Raw genomic sequence first — 25292 nt, forward strand, 5'->3', positions numbered from 1 at the left:
AGCCTACTCATCCGTGCAGAGCTAGGCCAAGCAGGCACCCTACTAGGAGACAACCAAATCTATGAGGTAATCATCACTGCACAGGCATTCCTGACAATCTTCTTTATACCTATTATGACTGGAGGACTTGGGCACTGTCTGGTACCACTCATAACTGGCATCCCAGGCATAGCATTCCCCTCTGTAAACAATAAGCTTTGGACTCCTATCCTCATCTTTCCTCCTACCTCTGCCCTCCTGCACCATAAAAGCAAGAGCTGGTACAGCATAAACTATCTACTGCCCTGGAAGGAGAGGCCTTATATTAACCTGTTTTGGATTAATCTGTTTAGGATAATTGCATGTTCACTCATCCAGTGCATGGAGATCAGAACAACAGGAACTACATGAATGCATGGAAAGCACAGAGCTTGAGGGACAGGATGAGTTAGGAGTTTAAGGCCTGTTTACTGCACAGGAAGAAAGCTGTCACACACCAATGTCATGTTTAGATGAAGGTAAATCTGTTCAATGCTTCCCTAAGACAATGTACAGATAACAGGAGAAGAGGCCAGGAACAGAGCAGATGTTCCTGCAGATGTGAGAAGAACAGGGGAAAAAAGACTAGGGGTGGAGAAGAAAAATGCCACTAAGCAGCAGCTCCTCCCAGCCCACTCCCAAAAGCCACTGCCAGGTATAGCCAAGAGGAGCCAAACACAAAGGAACAGGAATCAGCAGGAGTCTGCAGTAGCTAAGGGTGTATGAACTCTGTAAAGCTTGCATTGGGGATGGGAAACCTCCTGTGTTCCTTGTGCTGTGTCCTGCACTGCACAGCAGTCATTGAACCTCCTGAGCAGTCTTAGCTCCTGACTTGTCTCTGTTTCTTTGTGCCACCTTCTCGCAGGTACCCTGGCTCAGCAGCAGCCTCAGTACCTGCAGACAGTTCTTCAGCACCCCCAGCAGGTGCGTCATCCACTCTAGGAGCAAGTAACTTCCTCACAGCAGTTGCCAACACAACCCCACAGCCACTGCATGATGCCAAACTCCTTATTCTATGACCTGACATTGTTGCTGCTGTCCAACTTCTACTCTGGCTCCCAGCCCTCGCCAAGGCACTACCGTATCACTTACAGACCAAACCCTGAACACCACATTCTGTGACTCGACAGAGGAGGTGACCCAATCCTGTCCCAACAGCTCACAGCACTTCTGCTTCTTTGGTCACCCAGAAGTTTTCATTCTCATTCTACCAGGCTGCAGCATCACCTCCATACAGCAACGTCCTGTGCCACTAGGCAACAACCTAGAGAGGGGCCTGGAGCACAGCCCTGTGAAGAGAGGCTGAGGGAGCTAGGGGTGTGCAGCCTGAAGAAGAGAAGACTCAAGGGAGACTTTACTGCTCTCTACAACTACCCAAAAGGAGGTTGTAGCCAGGCAGCTTTTCCCCCTCAGGGCTACCTGAGGAGGTAGTGGAGTCATCATCCCTGGAGGTATTTAAAAGGGGGCACTTAGTGCCATGGGTTAGTTCATAAGAAGGGTTAGGTGATAGGCCAGATTCGATGATCCCAGGTCTCTTCCAATCTGGTTAATTCTGTGATTAGGCTCTGCAGGAATAGCCTGAGCCATACTGGCCAGTGGGTGCCTGGCCCCTGACTCAGCAGGTATGGGCAGCAGGAATGGATGTAGACACCTGGACACACTTTACACCTGCTACCATCAGCATGGCTATTCCCACAGCAATCAAGGTTTGCAGCTCACCAGCTACGCTTCACAGCGGAACCAGCAAATGAGACCCCCATGAGCCTTGTGCTTTGTCTTCTTGTGCACCTTAGGAAGCCTAACAAGAACTGGTTTAGCCAATTTCTCCCTTGGTACTGCCTTCCATGACACACATCATGTAGTTGCTCACTTCCACTGCGTGCTCTCAACAGCAGCTACATTTCCTACCCCAGCTGCATTCCCCCACCCATTCCCCTATTCACAGTGCACAACCTTCACTACACAGCAGCAAAAGCTCACTTGTGAAGTTCCTGCCTGCAGATAAAACTCCCATTTTCCCCACAACACTTTCTTGCCCAGCTGGCAGACCAGGCTGCTGCTCTGCCTGCCCAGGAGCTTGCCCCTGTGAAACACCACAGCTTCACTTGGCTCAATCAGCTCAGCTATGCCCTGACCACACTGATGTGCATCACCTGAGAGGCCTTTGCCTCCAAATGAGAAGTCCTGCAGCAGAACTGACCACCACTGACATCAGCAACTCCAGAGTTGCCCCCCTTCCCATCACCTCTTCAGAGAGCAGCCCTCACTGGTGCAAACAGGATCCAACTGCATCCCAACACTCCCCCCATTAACCCTACCACTGCTTGCCCCAGGCACCAGCATAGCAGCTGACTCCTTACACTCCTTATTGTCCCAAAACATCCCCACCAATAACCATCCCCATACCTCTGCAGCAATCCTGGCACCACTGAAGGCACTGCCCCAGCCCTAGAGCTCTCCAACACAACTCACACTGTCACTTGGTCTCAACACAACTGTCTCAGCACCCCCACTGAGCTGCCCCAATCGCCCGAGGGTAATCCCTGAACTAATCCTAACACGACAAAGTTAGCAGCAACCTCCACACAGAGCATCCCAACCCTCCACAAATATAACAGACCCACACCCCTGAAATCCAGACAGACACAAAGCATCCCCCCAGCACCAACAGTCAGAGCCCCAAACTTCCAATGCTCCACAAAGCACCAAACATCACCCAGCCAGTGCCACACCCAAACATGCCCCAGCACACCTCAGCTTCCCCAAGCCTCTAGAACAGGATCCACCACCACAGATCTGCAAGAGACAAAACATTGCCTCCAAATTAACCATAAACAACACCAAAGCCACAAAGAAACCCCCAAGGCTCAGCAACCACCCACACCCTGCAGCTGATGCCAACTCTAACCCAACCACCCCTGTCCCAGGTTGAGACTAGAGGGTTAAAAAGTCTTCTGGGGACTAGAAGATTGTTATTCAATCCCATAATTCTGCTGTCTCTTTATAAACTCACAAGGTCAGCTCATTCTCCTTTCCTCCTCCTCCTGCCCTGTGTCTGGCAGGAGCCATTTTATCGGGAAGAATATGTAAGCAGTAGGCCTCTTTTGGGGCCTCCAGAGGCTGGTTCAGGCCTCTTGGGTGGCAGAGGCATTGGGAGAGGGAGAGGATTGGAGCACTGGGGCGTATTAGATTTAATCTTTGGGTTGGGGGAAAGTTCAAGGGTGGTTGCCAGGGATGTGGTAATTGCTTTGTAATGTCTCTCTCTGTACCTTTGTCCAAACAAAATTCTGTGTTTTTTTCTCCAATTTCACCTGAGAGTTTAACTTCCTTTGGCTCTCTTTAACAACCACTACAACCCCACAGTGCAGCCACGGATTAGGTGCAGCTGCCAACCCCCTGGGAACAGCATCCAATAGGGCACAGCAGCTCTTGCTTGGCTTTTCTCCAAGGTCTACAACTCAAAAGGCTGTCGTTGGAAATTCAACACAGGAACTACCTTAAACCACGCCTTGTTAAGCTGCCCTACCCCCTAGGCACCACAGTACTGCACACATCTGCTTCTGTTCTCTGTGCATGTCTGCAGCGGATTATTTACCCCACGCAAGCATCACGGACTCGAGGGCAAAGCCTCTGCTGTACCCATCACACAGATGGGCACTATGCCAACAGCAGCTCATACTAACCCCAACCCTCATGCCAGAGAATGATTAAGGTTATGGCTCCAGGAGCCAGTGGAGGATATCACTGCAGGGCTTGGACTGGGTGACCACTGGGGGTCCCTTCCAAACCATTCTCTGTTCTGTGATATTAGGCTCTGTAAGAGTTCGAGACGCTTCAAAATGCGTAAGAAGCTCTGAAAATACCTGCAGAGTCATCGCAGAAGGAGTGGGCACAGCAGACTCCACATGAGGGCTCTGATGCCACCGCCCCCAGCACAGCCAAACCGTCCCACAGCTGCCACCGGCTCCAGGCGCTCCCAAGCTCGGGCTCGCCACAGCACCCACGCCTGACACCCCCACCAAAGCCAGCCCACGGCCCGCCCCGGGCTCCCCCCCGTGCCCGGCCCTCAGCCCAGCGCGGCCCTGCAGCACCGCAGCCGCCCGGGCCCTGCCGCCACCAAGCCTCCAAGCCCCCAGGGCTCGCCGCGGACACGAAGCCCCCACGGCAGCCTCTGCCACAAGCCAGCCCCACGCTCACCTCCACCTCTCCTGCCCACACCAGCCCCCACGGCGCCGCTCCCACCTCAGCTCTGCCGCCAGCCCAGCAGGCAGCAGAGGGGCCAGGGCCAGGCACACAGCGCCAGGGCAGCCCACGCAGGGCACCCGTGGGCTCTGCTCCCTCACACAGCAGCGGCCACAGGGGGCCTGCAGCTGCCCCGAGCAGGACAGCGAGCAGCAAAGCGGCACCAGGAGCCCCCCACACACCCACCCCTGACCGGCCCCACCCGCGGCCACACACAGCCCTCCCACGGCACCGCACACACCCACCCTGCACACCTCTGCCGGCCCCACCCGCACCCCACGGACACAGCTCCCACACCGCCCCCAGCGCCACACACCCACACAGCTCCCCACGGCTGCCCACGGCCCCATGCAGCTCCCCACACCCGCACGCAGCCTCTCACGGCCCCAGCGCTGCCCACTCCAACCCTCGCGGCCCTCACCCACGCAGCAGCCGCACAGAGCCTGCCCCACACCCACCCACCGCTGCCGCACAGACCTGCACCCACACAGACCCCACGCACCCTCCGCACCCCAACCCCACAGTCCTCTCCCCAACCCGACCCCAGCCCCGGGAGGGCTCCGCTCCCCAGCCCAGCGCTGCCCTCTCGCACCTGCACACGCAGCGGACGCAGAGCAGAGCCCAGCGCAGGCCGCGGCAATGGCGCCCGCGGGACGCAGGGGCGGGGCCTCGGCGACGGGGCGGAGCTGCCGAGCTCCTGCGGCGCTGATTGGCTGCCGCTGCCCAGCTGTGGGCGGGACTTCCTCTCCGGGCCGAGCTCCGCTTCCGCTCGCGGCCTGGAAGGTCCTTTCCGGGGCCTCCGCCACAGGCTCTGAGCTCCCCAGGCCGGCAGGAGCCTGCCGGGGCCGGCGCTCGGCACCGTCCTGTGCGCGGAGCTCTGCCTCGGCCTCTGCGCTGCGTCCCCTGCGTGTGCCAGGTGGGGAGAGGGAAGCTGTGGGGCTGCGGATTTGGTCTGGGGCCGGGATCGCCATCCCGGGGCTGAGGGTTCTGTGCTGGGGTTCGGGAGGGGCCTGTGGGGCTGCCGGGGGCGGTGCGGAGCTGGGGGTGCGGAGGGTGCGTGGGGCCTGGGCGGGTCGGTTGGGTCGCAGGAGGGTTTGTGGGGCTGGGGAGCTGCGGGGGCTGGGCAGGGAGGCTGCGGGGAGGGCACCTGTGGGGTCCTGCAGGGGTGGTCTGTGGGGCTGGGGGCGGCACCGGTAGGGCTCGCAGGGGGGTTTGTGGGGTCAGGATTGGGACCCCCTGGGGCTGGGGATTGCGTTCGGATCCTTTGGGAGTGCCGCAGGAAAGCTGCGGCTGGGATCGGGACCCCCTGGGGCTGGGGGCGTCTGTGGGCCGGGGCTGGGGTTTTGTGGGGGACTGGGTGGGGGTGTGTGGGGCTCTGGGGGTCTGCAGTGTTGGGGGTCGATGAGGCCTGCGGGGCTGCTGAGGCTGCTGTGGGCGCAGGCCCTGCTGGGCGCCTCCAGCCGGGCCTTGGGCAGTAGGCGGCTGGGGCCGGGCAGGCTCCGGCGCTGCATGGAGGGCAACAAGCAGGCCCCGGGCAGGCTGCCAGAGCCTTGCATGGCTTTGGCTGCTGGCCCAGCACGGCCAGCTGCGGGTCCCGGGAGGCTGCGGGGGGAGTTCAACCCCTGAGTGCCCCAAACAGCCTCCCCGGGCCCCTGTGCCTCCTGCCACAAGCAGGAGAAGCAAAGGCCCAGCCCAAAATGCCTCCTGGTTCTGAGAATGTTCCCTCAGGACCCCAAAGTAAGACCCCAAGACCCTAAAGTGGTCTCCAGGGAATCCAAACCAGCAGCCTGGGACCCTCAGTTACTCCCCTGCACCCCAAAGGAACCGAAAATGGCCTCCAAGCCCCAGGTGGGCAGAAAGGGTCCCCCCAGAGGCAGCCAGGGCTGGGTTTTGGAGGGACTCTGAGCAGCAGGGTCCTGGCAGCAGCATTTGGGACCCTTCCTGCCTAGGGGCAAAGAGAGCAGGTAAGGCAGCAACATTTTCAGACCCTCCTGTTCTTCCCTCTCAGCTCCACCTGGGTCTCCTCTGGGGACATTTTTGTTTCCTTTGGGATAGTTTTGGGGTGCCAGGGGGCACCTGAGGGTGCCAGAGAGGTGTCTGCAGGTCTCAGGCTGCTGTTGTGGTTTTCCTGGGGGCATTTTGGGCTTTGCCTTTGCTCCCCTATTTGGGGGGGGTCCAGTGCCTGTCCCTCCCCCCCCCCCCCCCATTTGTGGAGGGGCATAGAGGGTTGGGGGAGGCTGTTTGGGGGTTTCAGGGCTTTAATCGCCCCCAGTACCAGTCCCTGCAGCTGGCTGTGCTGGGCCAGCAGCCAGGGGTGCTCCTGCCTCAGCCCCTTGGCCTGGCACCTGCTGCTGGCAGTCTGTAGCTGTTCCTTCTGCTGAGGAGCTTTGGCTCAGGGCAATGGCTGAGAGCTGTGCTGCTGCTGGGCTGGCTTGGGGCAGAGATGTTGACTGTTTGCAGCCCTTTTTAAGGAGTGTTGCACATATCTGGGTCATTTCCAGTCCTTTTAAATGATTTTTCTAAGAGATTTTGAATTATTTAAATCAATTTTTAAGGGAGTTTAAGAGCTTTGAAGAGTGTCAAAGAGATCAATCAGCCTCTAGAGAGTCACTAAAACCTCTTCAGGATTCATTTGTGTGACTTGTTAGGAGTTGTTCAAGAGATCTGAATGACATTGCAAGCATCTTGGAGCAGCTCTGTTGTTGCCTTCTGAGGAGGTTTGGAGGAGTTTCCAAGGTGCTTAGATGATTTTTTTCAGGCATATTTGAATAATTTTGAGAATACAAAACCCTCCTAAAATATCTCCAACACTCTTTAAAGGAGATTTTAATGCACCTTGAGGTGGTTTGAGGAACTTCTGGGAGGTTTGAAAGGATTGTAATGAGATTTGAGAGGCCTTTAAGTGGTTTAAAGAGTTGTTTGTAATGCAGTCTTAAGCCTGTTTCAGCCTTTCTTAAGGGTGTGAAAGGCTTAAGGACACCCAGAAAGTCACTGAAGCCTACAGAAGGAGTTGGAAGAGTTTCACAGAGATTTTTAATAACTTCTGCAGAGTTTTCTGAGCTATTTTGGTGATTTTCAGGCATATTTGAAGAGTTTGGCAAAGGCAGAACTCAGGAAAGTCTCTCCAGTGCTGTTTGAATGCATCTTTAGGTGTATCTAGGAACTTGGAGGAGTTTTGAAACTCTTTCAGTGAGGTTTTAGAGGCCTTTAGGAGTTTTGAAGAGCTGTGCCTCTGGACAGCAGCTGAAGCTGAGCTGTCTACAGCTGTCATTGCTGTCTACAACTACCTGAAGGGAGGCAGTAGCCAGGTGGGGAGTGGCCTCTTCTCCCAGACAACCACCAGTAGAACAAGGGGACACAGTCTCAAGTTGTGTTGGGGGAAGTCTAGGCTGGATGTTAGGAGGAAGTTCCTCCCAGAGAGAGTGATTGGCATTGGAATGGGCTGCCCAGGGAGGTGGTGGAGTCACTGTGCCTGGAGGTGTTGAAGCAAAGACTGGCTGAGGCACTGAGTGCCATGGTCTGGTTGACTGGATAGGGCTGGGTGCTAGGTTGGCCTGGATGATTTTGGAGGTCTCTTCCAACCTGGTTGATTCTATGATTCTTTTTGCTGCCTTCCACTGCACCGCCCTGCTCCTTCCTGGCTCCTTTGCTGGCTGTTGCTCAGCTTGAACTGTGCAATTAGTCCACTTTGGATACATTCCTGGAATGGTTTGGGTTGGAAGGGACATTAAATCTCATCCAGTTCCAACCCCTGCCATGTTCAGGGACACCTCCTACTAGCCCAGGTTGCTTAAGGCCTCATCCAGCCTGGCCTTGAACACGTCCAGGAAGGGGAACTCACAACCTCCTTGGGCAGGCTGCTCCAGTGTCTCCCCAGCCTCACTGTGGGGAATTTCTTCCTAGTGTCCAGTCTGGGTCAATTGATTCCCTCTTATCACTACAAGCCCCTGTCCAAAGTCCCTGTCCAGCTTTATTGTAGGCCCTTTCAGGTCCTTTTCTTCCAGGTGGACCTGTTTTTGAAGGAGTTGTTATGGGTTTAAGAACTGGGATGTCTGAAACTGTCAAGTACAGTCCTCTCAGGGTAAGAGCCCAGGAGGTGGACCAGAAAGTGTCATCTGTGTTACTTCATTCCCAAAATCCTGCATCCACAGCCCTTACAAACAGGCTGTGCTCTCACTTTTGTCCTATTCTTGTCCTTGACTCTCTCCCTTTGCAGTGTGGATCTCATCTCTGCTATGTGCAGGAGGTTTTCAGCCTGACTTTGGCCTTCGCTGAGCTCATTTTTTTGCTGCATCATTGTCGCAGAGGGGGAGTTCTGCCACCTGCACTGACTGTGGCGGAGGGGAGAACTTAATTAGTGTGAGAGGATATTTATAAAAAATATAATTTTATTTATTTCAACATTCTGAACTCTTGCCACCCCCAGCTGCTGAGTTTTAGTGTTATTTAGGATCTTGCACAGTTATGAAAGACATTCTAGGAATAATATCAGTAGCTTCTTAAAGAAAGGGGTACTGATAGACAGTAGGCTAAAGATGAGCCAGCAGTGTGCCCAGGTGGCCAAGAGAGCCAATGGCATCGTGGCCTGCATCAGGAACAGTCTGGCCAGCAGGACAAGGGAGGTTCTTCTGCCCCTGTACTCAGCACTGGTCAGGCCACACCTTGAGTACTGTGTCCAGTTCTGGGCTGCTCAATTCAAGAGAGATGTTCAGATGCTGCAATGTGTCCAGAGAAGGACAACAAAGCCAGTGAGGGGCCTAGAACACAAACCCTATGAGGAGAGGCTGAGGGAGCTGGGGGTGTGCAGCCTGGAAAAGAGGAGGCTCAGGGGTGACCTCATTGCTGTCTACAACTACCTGAAGGGATGTTGTAGCCAGGTGGGGAGTGGCCTCTTCTCCCAGGCAACCAGCAAGAGAACAAGGGGACACAGTCTCAAGTTGTGCTGGGGGAGGTCTAGGCTGGATGTTAGGAAGAAGTTCTTCCCAGAGAGAGTGATTGGCATTGGAATGGGCTGTCCAGGAGGTGGTGGAGTCGCCATGGTCTAGTTGACTGGATAGGGCTGGGTGCGAGGTTGGACTGGATGATCTTGGGGGTCTCTTCCAACCTGATTGATTCTATGATTCTGTAAACACAGAGAGGACTTTCCCTGTGGCATAATGCCATGAGCCCAGTGGATGAGCTGAAGCTCTTTCTGCAGTAGCAGGAGGCAATAGAAATTACAGAGGCAATAAAGCATTTACTCACAAATTCTGATTAATTATCGATCACCCTCGGGGCCATGTCACAGCCTATTACAAGTGTGCAATCTTCAGGGGAGTCTGCCCGTGGACGTCGAGGCTGGAATTCTCCTGGCTTCAGGTGAAAGGACAGTTTCTGACCTTGTTCTCCTGGCTTCTTCTGGAAGCTCTGTCCAGGGATTCTTAGGCAGGACCTCAGGTGCAGAAGAAGTACGATGCTGTGCAGTGTCAGCACGGTGTCACGCTGGCCATGCAGGCTGATCACATGCAAACAATCCAGGGTCTGCTCCTGGTAACTCGGTGGCAGTGCAGTTCACCAGGTAGTGATAAGGCAGCAAGTGTGCAATAGGGTGCACGGCTGCATAGGAGACTGAGCTCCCTAGATGCAGACAGGCTTAAGCATAATAATGAGAGTGAGTGAACGCTTTGTTTACCTGTGTACCTCTGTTTATCAAATGTGGGCTGAGATTAATGGCCCTTTGGCCACCAAAATGACCAATCAGCTTGGCAGTCAGCCAAACCTTACCATAATAGGGAAAAGCCACAGGCGTGGACCTTCCAAATATGCGAATCACATGGGCCTTACACTAGGCAGGCATGAGCTGGGTGTGTGGGGCTTACACAACCATGTTACACAACCTAAAGCCTGGGCAGGCCAGACTTTATGGCACCAGGCTTACTGTGCCCATTTGTGCCTGTTTGTGTGTCTAACTCTGGTTATGGGCAGATAAACATGTCTAGACAGGGCAAGGCATGAATAAGCATATTTGGGCCTATGGGCCCTCCACAACAGTGTTGTGGAGGGCCTGTAGGCCCAAAAATAGGCTCATTTATGCCTGTTGTGCCTGGACATATCTCTCTGCTTGCACCAGGGATAAATGAGCACAAAGGGGCACAACAGACCGGGGCCATAAAGTCAGTTGCCTAGGACATCTGATTGTGTAAGCCCTCCACACGCCCAGCTCATGTCTCCCTGGTGTAAGCCCATGTGATCCCCATATTTGGGATAGTCCAGGCAAGTGCCTTTTGCCTAGTATGGTAAGGTTTGGCTGACTGCCAACCTGATTGGTCATTCTAGTGGCCAATGAGATCATTAACTCTCGGTCCACATTTAATAAATAGGGGTACACAGGCTCACATGCAGCCTGCCCCACATTACTTGTGGGTCCGCCACATTGCTTGCTTGCCTGCCTGTGTACTTCCTTGAAGCTTTATGCCTGCCTTTATATGATTGCCTGGTTGTCGTGGAACGCAGTTTCATGAGAAATTCATGGGGAAAACGTGCGAGGCTGGCTTGCAGAGACCAAGTGATTTATTGCTAGAGTTCTCCCCTTCCCAAGAACCGAGTTACCCACGTGAATTATTTTTGATTAGGCTAGAGTAACATTTTAGAAAATGGTAAATAAAAGAGAGTCTATGGTTCTTTGAAGAGTTCTTTGAGTCTTTGAGGTTGTTCAGTTTCGATTTAAGAGTTCATCAGTCTACTCACAGTCAGCAGCTTAGCAGGGTTTCGGTGCACCACTAGGGCGTTGTCCCTTTTCCCCCGGCCAGGATCGGGTCCATGCAGGCCCTCGGTCTCTGGGAGTCGGGCATCAGCAGTCTTCCGCCAGGCTGAGACCGAAGCAGGCAGGCAGGCTGAAGCAGGCAAGCATGCTGGAGCAGGCTGATCAGTTGGAACGGGCCGCAGGCAGGTTGGTAGCATATGAACCGAACCAGCCGACCCGAACAGTCCGAACATCTGAACGATCCGAACAATCAGAGTGATTCAAACATCGATCCAGGCAGACACACCATTTATAATGTTCCAAAGAGCTGTGTTCACCAGTTCTGACAGTTTTTATGATATTATTACAGATTGGTACAAAGTTAGCATTAACCTGTGTAATTGGACAGTTCTTACCAAAACAACCTGTAGGACCACCCAAAGCTCAGCCCATCAGCAGCTGGTCAGTGTGCATGAGAACCAAGGCCGAAAGTTGGAAAACAAGGCCAATGTTTACCTTTTATCTCCTCTAGGGAGGAAACTTCTCATGGGACTAGAAGATTGTTTTGGTTTTACGATGCTTCTGGCTTAAAATGTGAGACACTGTAACCTTCATGACATGGGGACCTTTCAGGGGCTTTGCCACCCTCCATAACACTGGTGTGTGCCATTGCCACAAGTTGCCAGGAGCAGACCCACTTGTCTGCATTCGATTGGCCTGAGAAGCCAGCGTTAGACCCGTGCTCAGACTGCATGGAATCCTGCCTCTGCACCTGGAGATTCTGTCTGTGTACCCCTGGAGAGAGCAGCGAGCAGAAATCAGCAGCATGAGATCAGAGACTGCCATCTCCCCTGACACCAGAGGATTCCAGCCTCAAAGTCCACAGGCAGAGACCCTGAAGAATTGGAAACTTGCAATAGGCTGTGACGTAGTCCCGGAGGGTGTTTATTGATCAATCCGAATTGTGAGCAAACACTTGAATGCCTCTGTAATTTCTGTTGCCTCTGCCATAAAGCAGAAAGCAGATTATAGTATAAGACCCCAAGAAGCATTAAGCCGCAGGGAAAACTCTCTGTTAATAGTTTCAGTGTTTGCTAGTTATTAGTAAGTTTCTGCAGATAGATATTCCCATAATGTCTTCTTAACCGTGTAAAAAGGAATATTAATATTAAAGTTCAGTGGCTGGGTGTGGCGAGAGTTTGAATATTGGGAGATAATAAATATATATATATCTTTATAAATATCCTCTCGCATCAATTAATTTCTCCTCTCCGGCACAACTGGGGTACGGGCAGAACCCCCTCCACAATGTAATGTTATTCAGAGTTGGTATGGGGGAATTAGAGAGGTATGGTGAGGGGGGGGGCATGGAGGCCTGGGGTTTGGCCTGATTTGGAGGGAGGTTTTGCAGAGCTTTGGCCTGAAAAAGTGTTTGGAGAACTGTGGCTGAAGTGGCCTACGGGTGGAAAGCTTTGGCCTGAGGAGGAGCCTAGCAAGTCCTCTCAGTAAGATTAGCTTGTGGACACGCCTTCTGTTGGCTGTGGCTATGAGATATCCTTCCCAAGATGATTTGCCATGGGCGGCCAAGAAATGGAACACCATTGAGCAGGGAATTAAGCTTCTGAAGGAGTTGGCTGTGAAGGAAGTGCTCTGTGGAGATCATGGCACACATGAGCCTGATGACATTCCTCTTGGAACAGGTCTCATGAAGAAGCTTATTAAGCTTGCTCCTTCATCCTATGCTAACATCTTGGCCAGCAAGTTTCTATCAAGGAGTGATAATGGAAGGTCTTTCACTGTTGGTGAATTCACTGACCAGCTGAGGCAGATAGAGAGCAGCTTGTCACATTCTGCCCTAGTCTCTGCTATAAAAATTATGACCACAGAAATTGAAGGTAACATAAGAGAATTGGAGGCTATTAAAAACTCCATCTCACATCTGGTAAAGGATACCATCCCTGCATCGTCTGAATGGGTGCATGTTTCTGCCATCAGGAACAGAAGCCCACCTCCTGCAAGGCAATTCCAGCCTAGGAGGAGACAAATTCCACCTAGGCATCAGCAATCACATGCATCACTGTGGATACTTCTGCGTGACACATACGGGGAGAATATGAACAAATGGGATGGTCAACCTACTTCAGCTCTTTCAAAGAGAGTCAGGGAACTGCAGAGTGGCAGAAACAGAGGCAGCAATGCCAGAAAAGTAGCTGTCACTTCTTCGGCTCCCCAGAGCACCTGCAATTATTCCAACAATTGCAATTTCTCTCACAACAACACCAATCATTGTGTACACCCCACATGCCATGTTCAGCATTAGGGGTGCTCTGCCTCCAGCCAGGAGGGGGAAAGGGATAGTGGAGAAAAACTAAACTATTGGAATGTATTTATTAGGTGGCCTGGCAGTTCAAAAGTTGGGGCAATACAGGGCTTTAGTTGACACAGGTGCTCAGTGTACTTTGTTGCCATCCAATTGCAAAGGGACAGAGTCCATATCTATTTTTGGAATCACTGGTGGATCTCAAGAGTTAACTAAGTTGCAGGCTGAGATCAGTTTAAGTGGTAAAGAGTGGAAGACACATACTATTGTAACTGGTCCTGATGCACCTTGCATTCTGGGAATTGACTTTTTGAGACAAGGTTGTTTCAAAGATCCTAAGGGTCACAAATGGGCTTTTGGAATAGCATCTGTAGAGATTGAGGATGGTAAATTGAAATTGTCCATTAGACCTGAACTTTCTGATGAATCTGCAGCTGTGGGACATCATGACATAGAGGATCTGGAAGTGCCAATTGCAACTCAAACTGTTCATCACAGACAGTACAGAACTAACCATGACTCTTTGTTGCCCATTCATCAGCTGATTCGTCAACTGGAGAGTCAGGCTGTCATTGAGAAAGCTCATTCACCTTTCAACAGTCCCATCTGGCCTGTGCGCAAACTTAATGGCAATTGGAGACTCACAGTTGATTTTCGTGCCCTCAACGAGGTGACGCCACCCATGAGCGCAGCTGTGCCGGACATGCTGGAACTGCAGTAAGAACTGGAATCGAAGGAGGCCAAATGGTATGGAACCATAGACATTGCTAATGCTTTCTTCTCTATTGCCATAGCAAAGGAGTGCAGGCCTCAGTTTGCATTCACCTGGAGAGGAATCCAGTACCAGTTTAACCGTTTGCCTCAGGGGTGGAAACACAGCTCAACCATCTGTATTGCGTTCTCAGCATGTTCGCTAGGTCTCGCAGACTAAATGCCTCCTCTTCTTCCTCTTGCTTACCAGACGTCCCCTCTCTTACATCCTCCTTTGAGTCACACTTTGTCAAAAACTGTGTCTTGGCTTTTGCTTTAGCAGGTGCCAAAAAGGCCTGCACAGCAACAGACTTTGACGTGTCTGCTGGAGGGTTTGAATCATTGGGGGTCTGGCCTGAGGTCTGTGCGTTCAGATCTGCCTTAGAACTAACAAGGTTGTGGTCTGCTGGCTGAGGATTCGAACTGGCTGAGCTGGTGTTATTAGTATTAGTGGGATTATTTGCCTGTGCTCCTGGGATGCCTGCCAAACCTTGTTTGTTTTCGTCTTTGTTAGGAACATTGGCAGTTTTCCCAGAATCTGAAGAGGGAGGTGCAGAGACTCGCTGGGGAGAAGGTGGTGTTCCCGAATTATTTTGATTTCCACTAGTATTTTGTTGATATGAGACTGTCCCTGCATTTGGCTGGGAAAGAGGTTGCATTTGAGACACTTTCCCATTTGCTTTTGAAACAGAAACTTTCTGAGTTTTTACAGGCACTGCATTCAAATTTTTTACACATAATGCAGAATTAATATGAAATTAAAACTATAAGACATAAATTGACACACATCAGTACTGCCACAATTTGTTTTGAGTAAAAATCTTTGCAAGGGTCCGGCATCTCAGTTTGGGATTGAATTACCCTCACCAGGGCTGTAGTTAAAGCAGTATTTTGATTGGATGTAATATTACTGGCAAATACCCCTGTAATGTTACTGGTAAGATTTTCAGCGACATTGAAACCAGCATACCCAAAAATGAAATCACCCAAGACCAGAAAATGCTTGTAATTTTAGCTTTGACCTTCTAAAAACTACATGAAGCAAGAAATAACCAATTGGTTTTTGACCCAATTGTACACAAAAAACCAGCAAACAGGCCACACAATAGCCCCCACCACATAAAATAGCTGCTTTATTAGCTTCATTATGATTCCTAGAGTTAATTAACAGTCACTAAAATGAATTTGCCCCATGTTGGGGAGCCAAATAAAAATGTGTAGGTTTGGCTGTTACCCCGCCCCCCCACACTTTAGAAGGTACCCCAGGAAACTCAGCCGGATGCTGGGAATATAAATGAAGCTATTTATTACAGCTAGCACAATATACAAGCAGCTATTTCCAGTATATACAGTTATAGACAGAAATATACAAGTTAAAAGTAATACAGAAACGCAACTCCCCTCCAGAAACCTGAGTCCCCAGGAGGGGCTCTCAACCACCCTTGCACCTTCCCCCTGCCCCTCTCAACCTTACCCTTACCCCAGTCCTAAGAAAGAATAGAGGTTCAGCCAAGAGGTTAAGAAGCAAAGGTGAGTGGCAGGAGATGTTAGGGAGATGCAGCTCAGTCAAAGCCCAGCCCGAGAGATGAAGACAAAATGGCAAAAGTGTTATCTAATGTTTACATTCTTCTTCAGGGAGACTCTGAGGGAAGGAGACATCACCAATGTTTTCCTTTTTCAGCCAATTATCTACTTTTTCTCACCAAAACATTCTAGCTTGCTTCATACTAGCACATCGGCACAATCTGGCTCAATCCACAGTTGTCTCCAATGATGTGTCTGCACCCCTGGGGCAGTCAAGTGGGGCAACTAAATACAGTTCGCTTCCATTCTTCAAGCTGTTGCTCCAGTTTGCTTCTCACGCAGGAGGGAATATCCCTTTGTCACAGATTAATTCCATCTCTCTGTTGCAGATGAGTTCCAGTATCTACAGGAGTCCCATGCTTCCACTTGTCTCTTGTACCAGGCCATCCACCACCTCTGAGGGTCCGCCCTGCAATTCCTCTGCTCTAGCTGCACAATCAGAAGTGAACCCCCACACCATCAGTCCATGCCCTTATCTTCCTTCCCCAGGCTGAACAAAATAATTGTGATTTTTATTTAACCTTTCCCAGCACCTCTCCCTCCACCTTCTCAACAGACAACTGAGAAGGAGGAGGATCTGGTGGTGGACAAGGAGGAGGTGGCAGAATAGGGAAGAAAACAGGATCAGTGCCATTCACAGGAACCACTGCTTGACCAGGAGTGTCCATCCTCACCACTGCCTCACCGGCCAGAGGAGGCACTACCATCAGAGCACCCTTCTGGCTCACCCTGCCACCTGAACTCAGCTCCAGGGCTGCTGCTGCCACTTCTGCCACTGTTGGAAACTCAGTGGGGATACGCAGGGACACACTGCTGCTAGTTCTGGCTGGCTACCCTGTGCAGAACCGGCAGAGTGTGGGGGAAGCGGGGCAAACCCCCTCCCCTTCCCATGCTCGGTACCGCCAGTTCCACCACACTAAAGTTAAAGCTGAGTTGCAGCGGGGGAAGGGGATCCCCATCGCTACTGTCCACATATTCCCCATCAGGACACTCCGAATACAGACTCGTCATTTACAGCTGCAGCCTGCCCATACATGCTGCTTGGTGCTAGGACAAGAAGGGTACACAGTGTAGGGCTGTTTCTTCTGGAGTCACTAGCTCATCCCCTGAATAGGGAGTGGGTGCACCCATCAAGAGGATGGCGCAAACACCAATCAGCCTGCCAAACAGGACAGTGCTGCTTCCATGTGGCGCCATCTTTGAAATGCTGCCTGGGAACGCTGCTATAGGTCCAGGGGAGGCTAGCAGCATGGCCAGAGTTGCCTGCGTTTCCACAGATTCCCATCAGGAGGGGAAAACATGCATGGGTTTGCCTGCTCCACTGTACCTCACACCTCCACCTCACCCCGTGCAGTGCCGCTGAGAACCCTGCTGTGGGTCAGCGTGAGCCATGGCTGCTTCAGGGGCAGGGGTCCCATATCATCTTCAGCCACCTCAGACCTTTGAACTCATTTTTTGCCACTTCCTTCTCCCCCCTCCACCACCCAGGAGGGGAGCAGCTCACTTCTCCAAGCCTTCCAATTCTCCATGCCAACTTCACTGAGAGGCACCATTTTTCCTAGGCTGTGATTCTGTATTTTCTCCAGTTCAGTCTATGCAAATGTTTTGGAAGGGGATTTCTCAGTGCCTATGCCTATTTGGCGGAGGAGAGAAATTAATTGGGGCGATATACATTTTATATAAAAATATAGATTTATTAAATTCAATATTTTGAACTCTTGCCACCCCCAACCACTGTATATTAATATTAAAGGTTGTACAAGGTTATGAAAACAATTTAAGATAAAATTTGTACAGGGAATTAGTTATTTAACTAGCAAATATTCAAACTATAATCAGAGAGAGGAGTTTTCCCCGCAGCTTAATGCTGTTGGGCATCTCTATGCTATTTGCCAGCAGAGCAGGCTGAAACTTTCTGCTCTATGGCAGAGGCAGCTTATATTACAAAGATGTTAAAGCTTTTACTCAGAATTCTTATCAGTTATTAATCCACCCTTTGGGGTTGTGTCACAGCCTGTGCCTAGTGTCCAATTCTCCAGGGTCTTCTGCCTGCGGACTTGGAGGCTGAAATCTCCCAGCTTGTGGGGAGAGGATAAATCTTCCCAGTTTCTGGGGAAATATTGGTTTTCTCTAACCGTTGTTCTCCTGGCTGCAAAAATAGGACAAGCACACTGTCATCTGTGCCAATTAAGTGGGTTTTGTCCCTGACAATAGGTGCTAAACTGATCTTTATTTTGCAATTATCCATTCTGTAAACCTCGTGAAAATACCCAAATTTGTTAACCATGATCAAAACCTTATAATCTATACACACATAATCATCATGTCAGTGCTCCTTTCAAGTTCTTCCCACAATTCTGCCATCTGAGCAAGACTTCTGCTCACTTTAAAAAACAGGCTGGTTGAAACAAGCTGATTCTCCATCAACAACCTGTGAACATAAATGAACAAAGGCACAAACAAATACAAAAACAGATGCAAACATATTCATTTCCCTAGGCTAACAAATCCATTGGCCTAGTCTGTACAATGCAACCACAGAAATTTCAACATTCTCTTTTCCTTTCTTACCTTCCTTTCCTTCCTCTATTCTCTCCCCTCCCTTTTTTTTTATGAGTTATACATAATCCTAGTGCTACCTAAATATACAGAAAAAAATCTTAAAAAATATTCTACAATATCCTTATATCCTAAAATTCTACAATTATATTTACAAACTCTTAATTATGTTATCGGTCAACTTAAAAAATACATCAACTAAAGGAGATGAAACCATTAACTCAGTACTGAGAAAAAACAAAGAAAATCAATAAAATATCACATTCATGGAGCCTCCTTTGAAAATACTCTGGTACCAGAAAAGGAAAAGAGTCTTAGAAGTTATACACTTACAAACAACTCTTACTATAATATTCTATTATATTAACTATTAAACATGTGCAGCTGTCAAGTTCTCAACATACTCTATTTTAATTACTTAAGTCTTATCACAATTACTCTTCTAAAATTATTCTAAAACTTATCTTATTAAAATAAATATCAAGTCACAAAATAGCCATCAGAAATTTAGCCTGTTCCTTTAAGAAACAGATAGTTTTGTTCGCAGCAACTGCAAGGGAAAGAAAACACGGGAGAGAGGGAGGGCAGCAGGGGAAGGTGATAACACTGGGGGATGGGGGGGAAGGGAGGCTTGCATCGCTCATCTGAGCCATCCGGTCTCTCAGCCCCATCCCTTACTGTTCCAGTTGCTTCTGCTTCTTTTCTTTTCTGTTGATCGTCCCTCTGTCTCTCTGGCGGTTCTTTCTTTTTCCTGTGTTACTATTGATAGAGGCATGGTGGGGGGGGGTCTGTGTTGTCAGATGCTTAGCAGAGTCCTGTGGGCAGGTCACCAGCAGCACTCAGCACAGTTGGCACACAGGGCTGCAGGAGTGCTGAGAAACTTTTTAAATTGAGAAATCTTTTGATGTTGTGGCCGGCTGAGTGCTTGCTTCCATGTGAGACAGTGCTACCTTTTTATGCGTGGTCTTACTCCAGCTTCTACGCTCCAGGCTCTCATCGGGCTCCTCAGATACAGGAGACACATAGGAGCCTGAGTCCAGTGGTTCTAGGGGTGGAGGCGGTGATGGAAATTCTGATCGAGAAGGCTTTCTTGCCTCCACCCGTACTGAGATTTTGCTGCGAGCTTGCCACTCGCATAGGGATCTCTGTCTATTACTGCATCCCACAGTTCATTGCCAAAACACCCTCCATTCTGCTTCATCAAAATATGAATCAGGGGTTTTGAAAAAACCCTTACCATAGCCATACGCACAAAGTCCCAGCAAATACTTTGCATCAAAATTCACTTTTCACTTTTCTAAAAAGCAGGACATCAGGGAAAGGGCTACCTCTTTATCCATGACGTGGTGTCCTGCTTGCACCCCTTGCAGTGACGAAGGCTGCCCGTCTTGTCATTAGCCTCGGGCCCCCCAGATTGGTCCGCTACCCCATCCTAGCTTCATTGTGCTAGCAGGCATCACTCTCTCCCAGCAGCCAGTTCCGCTGGTACTTTCCTCCTCAGTGTCTCCTAGGGTACCCAAATCAGGGTCCCTGTTTGGGCACCAATCTGCAGTAAAACAGATCTCACGGAGAAGGGTTAATCACAACATGAAAGGACACCACACAATCCAATGTGGATCAAAAGCAAGTGACCACTTTATTCGGTAGATGCATGCTTATATGTGTTACAGATAATCTATGCATACATGTAAGGAGCTAAATGGCTGAATCTCTAAATACCTCCCATTTGCATGGTGCACCTACTTGCTGCTACAGCTGCAAGCTGCAAACCTACTTATCTCAGTTAGCTGGATTCTTCTCTGCTTGAGTTGTCTGCTGACTCATCAAGGACAGTGTCTCCCTGCCTAGTTATATTAAATGCTGCCTTTGTTTTTCAGTGTGGCCTTTGTTTCAGTGTGGCCTAGCACAGCTTTTTTTAGTTCTATATTTCATCCTGCTTGCCCAGCTCTAAGTCATGTCCATTGTCCTTTAGCCCATTCTGCAACACCTGGTGAGGGATGATCTCTGCCTTTGGTGCTCCTGGCTCTTCTGGATGCTGTGTCCAGGGATTATCAGCTGGCGAGGACTTCAGGAGCATGAGAATATCCATGCTGTCTCTGGACACGGTTCTTTCACGGCTTCAGGCTGTGTGTGTGTGCAGACAATCCAGAGTCTGCTTCCTGGTTATCTCAGCGACAACAGCTCTTAACCAGGCAATAAGCAAGTGGGCATGCAAAGTGTGTGCGGCTGCTGGGAGTCCGAGCTGCATAGGTAAATCAATGCAGGATCTGGTCTGATAGCATGATAGTGTGCAGATGTGCACAGCCGGCTTAGGAGGCTATAGGCTCCTTATATATATATACATATATGTGTGTGCAGGCTTAAATGAGCTCTGCAAGAAAGGTTATGCAGGCAGGTGAGCTGTGATAGAGTCAAAGCATGAGGGTCTGAGCCTCTGAGCATCGGAGCTGTACAATTGTGTCTGAGCGTGGGGGTCTGAGCAGGCTGAGCGCTGCAAGTGAGGGTCAGAGCTGTGTCTGAGCCATTGCAGGTGAGTCAGATCTGAACTGAGCACGCTGCAATGGGGGTCTGAGCTGAGCTGCGGGTAGGGTCAGAGCACGTTGTTTATCTGTGCACCCCTATCTGTTGGAATGTTGGGCCTAGATTAATGGCCTCTTTGGCCACTAGAATGACCAATCAGGTTGGCAGTAAGCAAACCTGCCATAATATGCAGAAGCTACTTGCCTGGACTTTCCCAAATATGGGATCACATGGATTTACCCCAGAGAGACATGAGCTGGGTGTGTGTGGGCTTACACAACTTGTTTACAGCCAGGGGTCCTGACAGAAAAACATGTTCAGGCAAGGCAAGGCATAAGTAAAGCTTCTTTTCAGGCCTACAGGCCCTCCAAAACAGCAAACCCAGCAGCCATCTTGTTCCCTGTATGATCCACCCAAAAATTCTGTCGTAGATTTTTTGAAGACAGCTGACAGAAATTAAACTCTCAAGTCAAATTGGAGAGAAAATACAGAATTGTATTCAGAGAGAGAAAAATACAGGTGATAGACATTACAAACATGGCATTACGAACATAGGCATTACATCCATGGCATACCCCCTCGAATTTTCCTCATACCAAAAAACCCCTAGATCTACACTGCCTCAGTGCTCCAATCTTTCCCCTGCCTCAATGCCACTGCCATCCAAAGAGGCCTACTGTTTACATTTTAATCCCCATAAAGTGGCTCCTGCCACACACACAGTGCAGGAAGAGGACAAATGGAGAGCGAGCTGACCTTGTGGGTCTATAAAGAGATAGCAGAATTATGGATTGAATAACAATCTTCTAGTCCCCAGAAATTTTTATTTAACCCTATAGCCTCAACCTGGGACAGGCTCGAAGTTGGACCATTGTCACTTGCAGCCATGTACAGAATGTTCTTAATGTCCAGGACAAGATTGCACAGGTCCCGAGCCCACTGCATGGATTACTTCTTGCTTGATCTGATCAAAGGCTGCTTGTTGTTCAGGGTCCCTACTTGAAATTGCTTCTCTTATGAGGTCACATCGTGCAGAGGTTCGACAATGTGGACTGAATCCAGGACTGTGTAGTCTCCAAATCTCACTGCACCCAAGAAAGAGAGAGTGTCCTTGTTGGTGGGAACTGCCATTAGTGGAGACTTTGTATGATCACATCCTGAGGACTGTGACGGCGACCATCCTGCCCCTGCACTCCAGAAACTGGAATTTCTCTGGCAGGTCCTTTGACTCTGTCTCTCTTAATAGCACAACTGTTTGCAACAGAAGACTCAAAGACTTCCTCAGCAGTTTGGCCCCACACAATGATGTCGTCTGTCCCGGGTTTGGGCTGATCCCTCCCCTGGAAGAAATTCACAACACAGACCCCCCTTTTTTGAAAGTCAGGGAAAGATGAAATTGCATTTTCTTATAGTATAACAATGTAAAGAGAGATAATAACTAGAGAAGGAAGGAAGAAAAAAAACCAAATACAATAACTCTTAAGGGAGATGAGGGAGGGGTCAAGTGGCGGCGAAGCAGCAGAAGCAGCAGTAGCCAAAACAGCAGCCGGGGAAGATAGGCGAAAGCTGCAGCAGCAGAAGCCAGCGGGAGAAAAGGAGGAGAACAAGCTGTGTCTCTAGACATTAAGCTCTTGATGCTCCAATGAAATTATACTAATTTATCTGTTGTTGCTATTATGTGGCCTATCCCTGGAATGTTCATCTTTCCCCTATGTCTGAGCTAGAAGATCAGCTCAAATGGCCACAATCCACCCCTTTAATATAATTTCCTCTTGCAGCATCAAGTCATTCTATGTAACTAGGGATAACATCAGTATCGTAGATGGTCATTTTCCAGGCTTCAAGCATCTTTCGGTCAATTTTCGGTCATTCATCTTCCCATTTCCATCTGTCTCAGGCATTGGCTAGCTCAATGGTTTTCTAGAACAGTCAGATGTTTCTTCAATGCGTGGAATAGAGCAGGACTCTCGGCACTCTCAAGGCTCATGCTCATGGATAGCAGGGCTCTTCATGGCTTTTGGGGCACCACAATCATCTGCAAAAGAACTCATAACAACATATCTACATTCTTTCTGCCAGTATCAGATTCTTTTGTGGCACACATTGTATTTCACTGTTTTTTCTGCATAACCCAATATATATGACCAGGTCTCTCAATAGAAACCACCCTCGGAGAGGTGTAGCCTCCCCCGAAGGGAAGAATACCCAAACAGACTTGCCCAACAAATTCTTTCCACGAATGACAGGAACCTGTCACCTTCTACCTTTTGTAAGACCTCTGAATGAGCTGGGCCAGCTCGGTTGGTGGAACCTCTACTATTCACTACCCAAGTGGCTTGGGCTAGATGTTTCTCTCCAGTTCTTTAAGGTTCCTCCCCCATTGTCTTTAAAGTTGTTTTCAGCAAGCCATTGTAGCATTCAATTTTGCCTGAGGTGGGTGCATAATAGGGGATGTGATAGATCCACTCAATGCCTTGCTCTTTTGTGGGAGAATTTCTCCTGCAGCGGGGCACGAGCTGTAAACATGAGAACTTGTGATGGGAGATGTCCTTGGAGCTCCAGCAGGCCCCAAGGAAGCTAGGCTGTATAGGCTGAGCAACCCACGCACACCTGATAGGGGATGGAATTTTCCAGCCCCCTGGGGTGGATACAGCTCCAGGGGGCTGACCCTGCCAGCCCTCTGAGGTGGGACCATGGGCTGTTTTGATAAGGGTAACCTATCTGCACCCTGCACGTGGCTTGGGGCTAATCTGTACTGTCCACTTGTACCAGCCCCAGGCTGGTTGTGCACACCTCCTCTGAGGGCTATATAAGTCGCTGTATTGCCTTAATAAAACGTACTGATGCATAGAAGCTTCTGAGTCGAGTTGTCAGTACCCCCGATCTCGCCTCTCGCCAGCCTCCGGACCCAACACTCTTCGCCAAGATTTTATGAGATTATTTTTAAAGTGGGTACCATTATCTGATTCAGTTCTCTCTGGAGTGCCATGTTGCCACAGGATTTGTCTTTCCAAGCCAAAATGGTGTTACGTGCAGTCGCATGGGAAACTGGATAGGTTTCCAGCCATCCGGTGCTTGCTTCTACCATGGTCAGCACATACTGCTTTTCCAGTCCGAGAACGAGGTAGAGTGATGTAATCAATCTGCCACACTTCACCGTATTTGTACTTTGCCCATCGCTCACCATACCACAAGGGCTTCAGACTCTTGGCTTAATAGCAGCACAGATATCACAGTCATGTATAACTTGTGTTATAGCGTCCATGGAGATGGTGATTGTTCTATCCCGTGCCCATTGGTAGGTAGCATCTCTGCCTTGAGTCCTGAGGAATCATGGGCCCACCGGCCTAAGAACAGTTCACCTCGGTGTTCCCAATCTAAATCCAAATCAATTCACATAGGTTTGAAACACCTTGGCAGCCAATCTGCCTGATGGTTGTGCCGATGTTCCTCAGTAGCTTTACTTTTGGGCATGTGAGCATCTATGTGCTGTACTCTTACAGGGATTTTCTCTAGACAGGTAGCAATGTCCTGCCATAAGTCAGCAGCCCAAATTGGCTTTCCTTTCCATTGCCAATTATTTCTTTTCCAAATCGTTTAGCCAACCCCATAAGACATTAGCCACCATCCACGAATCAGTATAGAGCTAAAGCATGGGCCAATTCTCACACTCAGCCACATCAAGAGCAAGTTGGACAGCTTTTACCTCTGCAAACTGGCTTGACTCATCCTTCTCCCAGCTTTTGCTTCAAGCCACTGCTCATAAAGGGCTCCAAACTACAGCTCTCCATTTTCTCTTGTTTCCAGCAAGGCGACAGGAACCATCAGTAAATACAGCATAGTTTCTTTCTTCCTTCAGACAAATCACTGTAAGGAGGAGCTTCCTCAGCCCGATTTACCTCGCTCCTCTGGAGGATTTATATAGTTTGTGCCTTCTGGCCAGTTGGTAATCATCTCCACTATGCCAGGTCGTTCAAGACTCCCCATGCATGCTCACTGTGTTATGAGAGCCATGCACTTAGACTAGGTAACATCGGTTGTGTGATGTGGCAATGACCCCTTTCCCTTAAACATCCAGTTCAAAACTGGTAATCTGGGAGCCAAAGAAGCTGAGAGTCTGTTCCTATTACTTCTGAAGCAGCTTTTACACCTTCATAAGCAGCAAGGATCTCTTTCTCTGTTGGTGTATAGTATACTTCTGACCCTCTATATCCTCTACCTCCAGAAACCAAGTGGTCGGCCACGTGTTTCCTCCTGGGGCTCTCTGCCGTAAGCACCAGGTTGGACCATTATCACTTGCAGCTGTATATAGAATGTTCTTAATGTCTGGACCGGTTTGAACAGGCCCCAAACCATTGCATGAACTACTTCCTGTTTTATCTGATCAAAGGCTGCTTGTTGTTCAGGTCCCCACTGAAAATTGTTCCTCTTTCAAGTCACACATACAAAGGTTTTACAATTTGGCTGTACCAGGGATGTGCAGCCTCCAAAATTCCAACTGTTCCCAAGAAAGACAATGTGTCCCTTCTTATTTGTGGGATTTGCCATGGCAGAAACCTTATTTATCACATCCATTGG

At 49.8% G+C, this 25292-nt stretch overlaps 1 protein-coding gene, 2 long non-coding RNA genes and 1 pseudogene across 3 annotated transcripts in view; 2 read left to right on the forward strand and 2 right to left on the reverse strand.

Moving 5' to 3' along the window:
* LOC135174159 (uncharacterized) overlaps positions 1–3120 on the reverse strand; it is a 26307-nt gene extending 23187 nt beyond the window's left edge. The window contains exon 1 of the long non-coding RNA XR_010301763.1: positions 2771–3120. This is a non-coding gene — a long non-coding RNA (uncharacterized LOC135174159). The remainder of the gene's footprint in view (positions 1–2770) is intronic.
* Positions 1–5076, reverse strand: part of LOC135174136 (gastrula zinc finger protein XlCGF26.1-like) — a 24794-nt gene extending 19718 nt beyond the window's left edge. Inside the window, exon 1 of the mRNA XM_064141376.1 lies at positions 4853–5076. The gene's annotated coding sequence lies outside the window, so the exon portion shown is untranslated. The remainder of the gene's footprint in view (positions 1–4852) is intronic.
* Positions 5022–25292, forward strand: part of LOC135174133 (gastrula zinc finger protein XlCGF57.1-like) — a 173340-nt pseudogene continuing 153069 nt past the window's right edge.
* Positions 13966–18593, forward strand: LOC135174158 (uncharacterized). The gene is made up of 2 exons (XR_010301762.1): positions 13966–14048; positions 15965–18593. It is a non-coding gene; the product is annotated as an uncharacterized LOC135174158 (long non-coding RNA).

Source organism: Pogoniulus pusillus, unplaced genomic scaffold (assembly GCF_015220805.1).
Source record: "Pogoniulus pusillus isolate bPogPus1 unplaced genomic scaffold, bPogPus1.pri scaffold_47_arrow_ctg1, whole genome shotgun sequence".
In the NCBI taxonomy this organism is placed as follows: domain Eukaryota; kingdom Metazoa; phylum Chordata; class Aves; order Piciformes; family Lybiidae; genus Pogoniulus; species Pogoniulus pusillus.